Genomic DNA, 7,271 nt, shown 5'->3' on the forward strand with positions numbered 1-7,271 from the left:
AAAGATCCCCTTGGAATGAGTGATCACAGTATGGTTGCATTTGTAATACAGATTGAGGGTGAGGAAGTAGTGTCTCAAACGAGCGTACTATGCTTAAACAAAGAGGACTACAGTGGGATGAGGGCAGAGTTGGCTAAAGTAGACTGGAAACACAGACTAAACGGTGACACAATTGAGGAACAGTGGAGGACTTTTAAGGAGCTCTTTCATAGTGCTCAACAAAAATATATTCCAGTGAAAAAGAAGGGCGGTAAGCGAAGGGATAACCAGCCGTGGATAACCAAGGAAATAAAGGAGAGTATCAAATTAAAAACCAAAGCATATAAGGTGGCCAAGGTTAGTGGGAAAATAGAAGATTGGGAAAATTTTAAACGACAGCAAAGAATGACTAAGAAAGCAATAAAGAAAGGAAAGATAGATTTATTGTTATGTTTCCTCTCCATAAAAACGGATAGTAAAAGCTTTTACAGATACATAAAACGGAAAAGAGTGACTAAAGTAAATGTTGGTCCCTTAGAAGATGAGAAGGGAGATTTAATAATGGGAAATGTGGAAATGGCTGAGACCTTAAACAATTATTTTGCTTCGGTCTTCACAGTGGAAGACACAGAAACCATGCCAGAAATTGCTGGTCACAGGAATGTGGGAAGAGAGGACCTTGAGACAATCACTATCAGTAGAGGGGTAGTGCTGGACAAGCTAATGGGACTCAAGGTAGACAAGTCCCCTGGTCCTGATGAAATGCATCCCAGGGTATTAAAAGAGATGGCGGAAGTTATAGCAGATGCATTCGTTATAATCAACCAAAAGTCTCTGGACTCTGGGGAGGTACCAGCGGATTGGAAAGCAGCTAATGGAACGGCTCTGTTTAAAAAAGGGGCAGACAAAAGGCAGGTAACTATAGGCCGGTTAGTTTAACATCTGTAGTGGAGAAAATGCTTGAAACTATAATTAAGGAAGAAATAGCGGGACATCTAGATAGGAATAGTGCAATCAAGCAGACGCAGCATGGATTCATGAAGGGGAAATCATGTTTAACTAATTTACTGGAATTCTTTGAGGATATAACGAGCATGGTGGATAGAGGTGTACAGATGGATGTGGTGTATTTAGATTTTCAAAAGGCATTCGATAAGGTGCCACACAAAAGGTTACTGCAGAAGATAAGGGTACGCGGAGTCAGAGGAAATGTATTAGCATGGATAGAGAATTGGCTGGTGAACAGAAAGCAGAGAGTCGGGATAAATGGGTCCTTTTCGAGTTGGAAATCAGTGGTTAGTGGTGTGCCACAGGGATCGGTGCTGAGACCACAACTGTTTACAATATACATAGATGACCTGGAAGAGGGGACAGAGTGTAGTGTAACAAAATTTGCAGATGACACAAAGATTAGTGGGAAAGCGGGTTGTGTAGAGGACACAGAAAGGCTGCAAAGAGATTTAGATAGGTTAAGCGAATGGGCTAAGGTTTGTCAGATGGAATACAATGTCGGAAAGTGTGAGGTCATCCACCTTGGGAAAAAAAACAGTAAAAGGGAATATTATTTGAATGGGGAGAAATTACAACATGCTACGGTGCAGAGGGACCTGGGGGTCCTTGTGCACGAATCCCAAAAAGTTAGTTTGCAGGTGCAGCAGGTAATCAGGAAGGCGAATGGAATGTTGGCCTTCATTGCGAGAGGGATGGAGTACAAAAGCAGGGAGGTCCTGCTGCAACTGTATAGGGTATTGGTGAGGCCGCACCTGGAGTACTGTGTGCAGTGTTGGTCACCTTACTTAAGGAAGGGTATACTAGCTTTGGAGGGGGTACAGAGACGATTCATGAGGCTGATTCCGGAGATGAGGGGGTTACCTTATGAGGATAGATTGAGTAGACTGGGTCTTTACTCGTTGGAGTTCAGAAGGATGAGGGGTGATCTTATAGAAACATTTAAAATAATGAAAGGGATAGACAAGATAGAGGCAGAGAGGTTGTTTCCACTGTTCGGGGAGACTAGAACTAGGGGGCATAACCTCAAAATACGGGGGAGCCAATTTAAAACCGAGTTGAGAAGGAATTTCTTCTCCCAGAGGGTTGTGAATCTGTGGAATTCTCTGCCCAAGGAAGCAGTTGAGGCTAGCTCATTGAATGTATTCAAGTCACAGATAGCTAGATTTTTAACCAATAAGGGAATTAAGGGTTATGGGGAGCGGGCGGGTAAGTGGAGCTGAGTCCACGGCCAGATCAGCCATGATCTTGTTGAATGGCGGAGCAGGCTCGAGGGGCTAGATGGTCTACTCCTGTTCCCAATTCTTATGTTCTTATGTTCTTATGAGGGCATCAGTTGCAAGGCCAGCATTTATTGCTCATCTGCAGTTCCCTTGAGAAGGTGGTGGTGAGCCGCCATCAACCGCAGCAATCTGTGTGGTGAAGGTACTCCCACAGTGCGGTTAGGTAGGGAGTTCCAGAATTCTGTGAGACTTGGAGGGGAACTTGCCGATGGCGGGGTTCCCATGCGTCTGCTGCCCTTATCCTTCTAGTTGGTAGAGGTCACAGGTTTGGGAGTTGCTGTTGAGGAAGCCATGGCAAGTTGCTGCAGTGTATCTTGCAGACTGAACACACTGCAGCCATGGTGGACGGGGTGAATGTCTAAGGTGGTGGATGGGGTGCCAATCAAGCGGGCTGCTTTGTCCTGTGTGATGTCGAGCTTCTTGAGTTGGGGGCTGAGATGATTGCCTTCCAACAATCACAACAATCTTTCTTTGTGCTAGATCCGACACCATCAGTTTTTCTCCCTGATTCCCATTGACCAGCTCCTTGGTGCCACACATGGTCAAATGCTGCCTTGATATTGAGGGCAGTCACTCTCCGCTCATCTCTGGAATTCAGCTCTTTTGTCCATGTTTGGACCATGGCTGTAATGAGGTCAGGAGCCAAGTGGTCCTGGCGGAAACTAAGCTGAGCATTGGTGAGCAGGTTATTTGTGCGTAAGAGCCACTTGATGATTGGATTGTCAATGACAGCTCCCATCACTTTGCTGATGATTGAGAAATCACTGATGGGGTGGTAATTGGCTGTTGGATTAGTCCGGCCTATTGCAGACAGGACATACCTGGGCAACTTTCCACTTTGTCAGGTAGATTGCATTATGGGAAAGGCTTGGCTAGAGATGTGGCTAGTTCTGGAGCACAGGTCTTCAGCTCTATGGCCTTTGCTGTTTCCAGTGCGCTTTACTGTTCCTGATATCACGTGGAGTGAAGCAAATTGGCTGAAGACTAGTATCTGTGATGGTGAGGATCTCGGGGGGGGGGGACCGAGATGGATCATCCACACGGCACATCTGGCTGAAGATGGTTGCGAAGGCTTCAGCCTTGGCTTTTGCACTCACGTGCTGTGCTCGACCATTGTTGAAGATGGGAATATTTATGGTGCCTCCTCCTCCCGTTAGTTGTTTAATTGCCTATCACCATCCACAACTGGATGTGGCAAGACTGCAGAGCTTTGATCTAATCCATTGGATGTGGGATTACTTAGCTCTGTCTGTAGCATGCAGCCTCCTCTGTTTAACATGCATATCGTCCTGTGCTGTAGCTTCACTAAGCTAGTATCTGATTTTCAGGTATCCCTGGTGCAGCTCCTGGCATGCTCTTCAACACTCCTCAATGAACCAGGGTTGGTTTGATGGTAACAGTAGAGTGAGGGATATGCCAGCCCATGAGATTATAGATTGTGCTGGAATACAATTCTGCTGCTGCTGATGGCCAACAGCGCCTTATTGGTGCCCAGTTTTGAGCTGCTAGATGTGTTCTTAATCTATCCCATTTAGCTCGGTGGCAGTGCCACCAAACATGATGAAGGGATGCCCTCAGTGGCTCGGTAGCACCACTATTGACAGAGCTGGCTAAGTCCTGAAGGACATAGCTGCCACACTGGGCTCACGGCAGATGGTGTGAGAACAAACACAAGCCACTCTTGGTGATGGATATTGAAGATTCCAGCCAGAGTACATTTTGTGCCCTAGCAGCCACAGTGCACTGGTTGTGGAGGGAATGAATGTTTAAGATGGTGAATGGGGGCTGATGAAATGGACTGCTTTCTCCTGGATTGTGTTGAGCTTCATGAGTGTTGATGGAACTGCAACCATCCAGGCAAGTGGAGAATATTCCATCACACTCCTGACTTGTGCTTTGTAAGAGGTGGAAAGGCTTTTGGGGAGTCAGGAGGTGAGTCACTTGCCGCAGAATACCCAGCATTTGATTAGCTTTTGTAGACACAGTGTGTATTTGGCCAGTCTAGTTAAGTTTGACCTCCAGGATGATGATGTTGGGGGATTCAATGATAGTAATTGTCATGTTTGTAACCTTCACATAACTGTAACCAATATGTAACAAGACTGTACACTGTATACAACTGTGAAATACACACCTAGACCACATGGGGTGAACTTGTGGGAGACACTCCTTACCTGGTCAGCCAGGTACTTAAAGGGGGGTTCCACACATGCTCAGCACTCCTTGGTCCTGGGAATAAAGGTGCAGGTCATGAGTGACCTTGTCTGCAGTATATGCCTCATGTGAATATGTTCTAGAGTTGAGAACTCTACATCTGGCGACGAGAAAGGGGAATCACTGAACCACAAGGATGGCCACCGGTAGTACAGAGGAACATTACTGTGTGGGTGAGGACTGGGGCGATTTTGTGGAGAGACTCCAGCAGACCTTTGTCACAAAGGACTGGCTGGGAGTAGAAGTGGCTGACAAGCGGAGGGCGCATCTACTGACAAGCTGCGGGACAAAAATGTACGTGCTGATGAAAGATCTGATTGCACTTCTCAAGCCTGCCGACAAGTCCTTCGAAGAGCTCAGCCAACTGATCAGCGAACATCTGAAACCGGCGAGCAGCGTATACATGGCCTGGCACCAGTTCTACACACGGGCGTTGGGAAGGGCAAAACATCTCTGACTTCGTTGCAGACCTGAGGCGCTTGGCCAGCTTCTGTAAGTTCACAGGCGCCTGCAGGGGGGAGATGTTAAGGGATTTTTCATTGAGGGCATTAGTCATGCCGGTATTTTCAAGAAGCTTATTGAGGACAAGGACTTGACTTTGGAAAGGGCAGCTTTGATAGCTCAGACCTTCTTGGCGGGGGAAGAGGAGGCCAAGATAATTTACGCAAGCAGCCCTGGTTTTAACGTTGCGATGAATTAGGGAGTTAATGTTGTAAAAGTGATACAGAACCCCGCAGGCAGGCAAGGGCAATTCGACACCACCCAGGCAGCAACAGGCTCTAGGGTGGGACAGCAACAGAGACAATGGCAGGGGGATCATCAATTCACGCCATCAAGAGGGACAATGCGTCCCGTGATAGGACAATTGACACCCACCACCAGAGTGCTTAGAAACAACCAAGGGGACAATCAGAGAGGAATGCCTGGTAACAGCCCCTTTGTGAACAACAATCTCAGCCAATGCTGGAGATGCAGGGGTAGACATACTGCTAAAAGCTGCAAGTTCCAGCAGTTCACCTGCAGGAATTGTAATGCCAGAGGACATTTGGCTAGAATGTGCAAAAAGGCTGCAGCGAGGCTAATCTATGAAACAGAGGAATCAGACGAGGGGTCTGCAATGCAAAATGATGCCTGGGGCCAAACCATGGATGCTGAGGTTCAGAGGGTTCATGTGGCTGACGTCCGCAGCTCATACACTAAAACGCCACCCGTGATGATGAAAGTTTTATTTAATGGCATCCCGGTGCGCATGGAGCTGGATACGGGAGCCAGCCAGTCCCTTATGAGCGTCCAACAATTTGAGAGACTATGGCCACACAGAGCTAGCAGGCCCAAACTGGAACGCATTGACACGCAGCTACGCACGTACACCAAAGAAATCATCCCAGTGCTGGGCAGTGCAAACTTGGTGGTAACACACAATGGATCACAGAACCGCCTGCCACTCTGGATTGTTCCGGGAAATGGCCCTGCGCTTTTGGGAAGGAGCTGGCTAGCCGAGATGAACTGGAAATGGGGAGATGTGCACACCATTTCGTCTGTGGAGCGAAGTTCATGCTCGCAGGTTCTACAAAAATTCGGGTCACTGTTTCAACCCGGTGTCGGAACGTTCAAGGGCACCAAAGTAGTGATACACATCACTCTGAACGCCAGACCAGTGCACCACAAAGCCAGAGCGGTGCCGTATGTGATGCGTGAGAAAATTGAGAGTGAATTGGACAGGCTGCTCAGAGAGGGCATAATTTTGCCCGTTGAATTCAGCGACTGGGCAAGTCCCATCGTTCTTGTCCTTAAAGCGGATGGCTCGGTCAGGATTTGTGGCGACTACAAAGCCACCATCAACCGAGTGTCGCTGCAGGACCAATACCCGCTCCTGAGAGCAGAGGACCTTTTTGCCACGTTGGCAGGTGGCAAGCTGTTCACTAAGCTGGACCTCACTTCAGCCTACATGACTCAGGAACTGACTGAAGAATCCAAGCTTCTGACCACCATCACGACGCACAAGGGACTATTTATCTACAACAAGTGTCCTTTTGACATTCGTTCAGCGGCCGCAATCTTCCAGAGGAACATGGAAAGCTTGCTCAAATCCATTTCCGGCACAATCGTATTCCTAATAACGGATCGAGACATCGAGGAACACCTCCACAACCTGGAGGAGATACTACGCCGACTGGACCGGGTAGGCCTGCAGCTGAAAAAGGCCAAGTGTGTGTTTTTGGCCCCAGAGGTTGAGTTTTTGGGCAGGACGGTTGCCGCAGATGGGATCCGGCCCACTGAATCCAAAACGGAGGCGATCCGTCGTGCACCCCGGCCCGGCAACACTTCAGAGTTGCGATCGTTCCTGGGACTTTTGAACTATTTCAGGAACTTCCTGCCTAACTTAAGCACATTGTTGGAGCCGTTACATGTGCTCCTGCATAAGGGTTGTGACTGGTTCTGGGGGGACTGTCAGGAACGGGCTTTCAACAGGGCGCGGAATCTGCTTTGTTCTAACAAGCTGTTGACTTTGTATGACCCCTGTAAAAAAAACTAGTTTTAACATGCGATGCATCATCATACGGGGTTGGGTGTGTGTTGCAGCAGGGAAATGACGACGGCTGACTCCCAGGCAGAGCGTGGGTACAGCATGGTTGAAAAGGAAGCACTCGTTTGCGTTTACGGTGTGAAAAAGATGCACCAGTATCTTTTCAGCAGACCGTTCGAGTTAGAAACGGATCACAAGCCGTTAACATCACTGTTATCTGACAGCAAGGCAGTCAATGCAAATGCGTCAGCTCGCATACA

This window comes from Pristiophorus japonicus, chromosome 11 (assembly GCF_044704955.1).
Source record: "Pristiophorus japonicus isolate sPriJap1 chromosome 11, sPriJap1.hap1, whole genome shotgun sequence".
Lineage (NCBI taxonomy): Eukaryota > Metazoa > Chordata > Chondrichthyes > Pristiophoridae > Pristiophorus > Pristiophorus japonicus.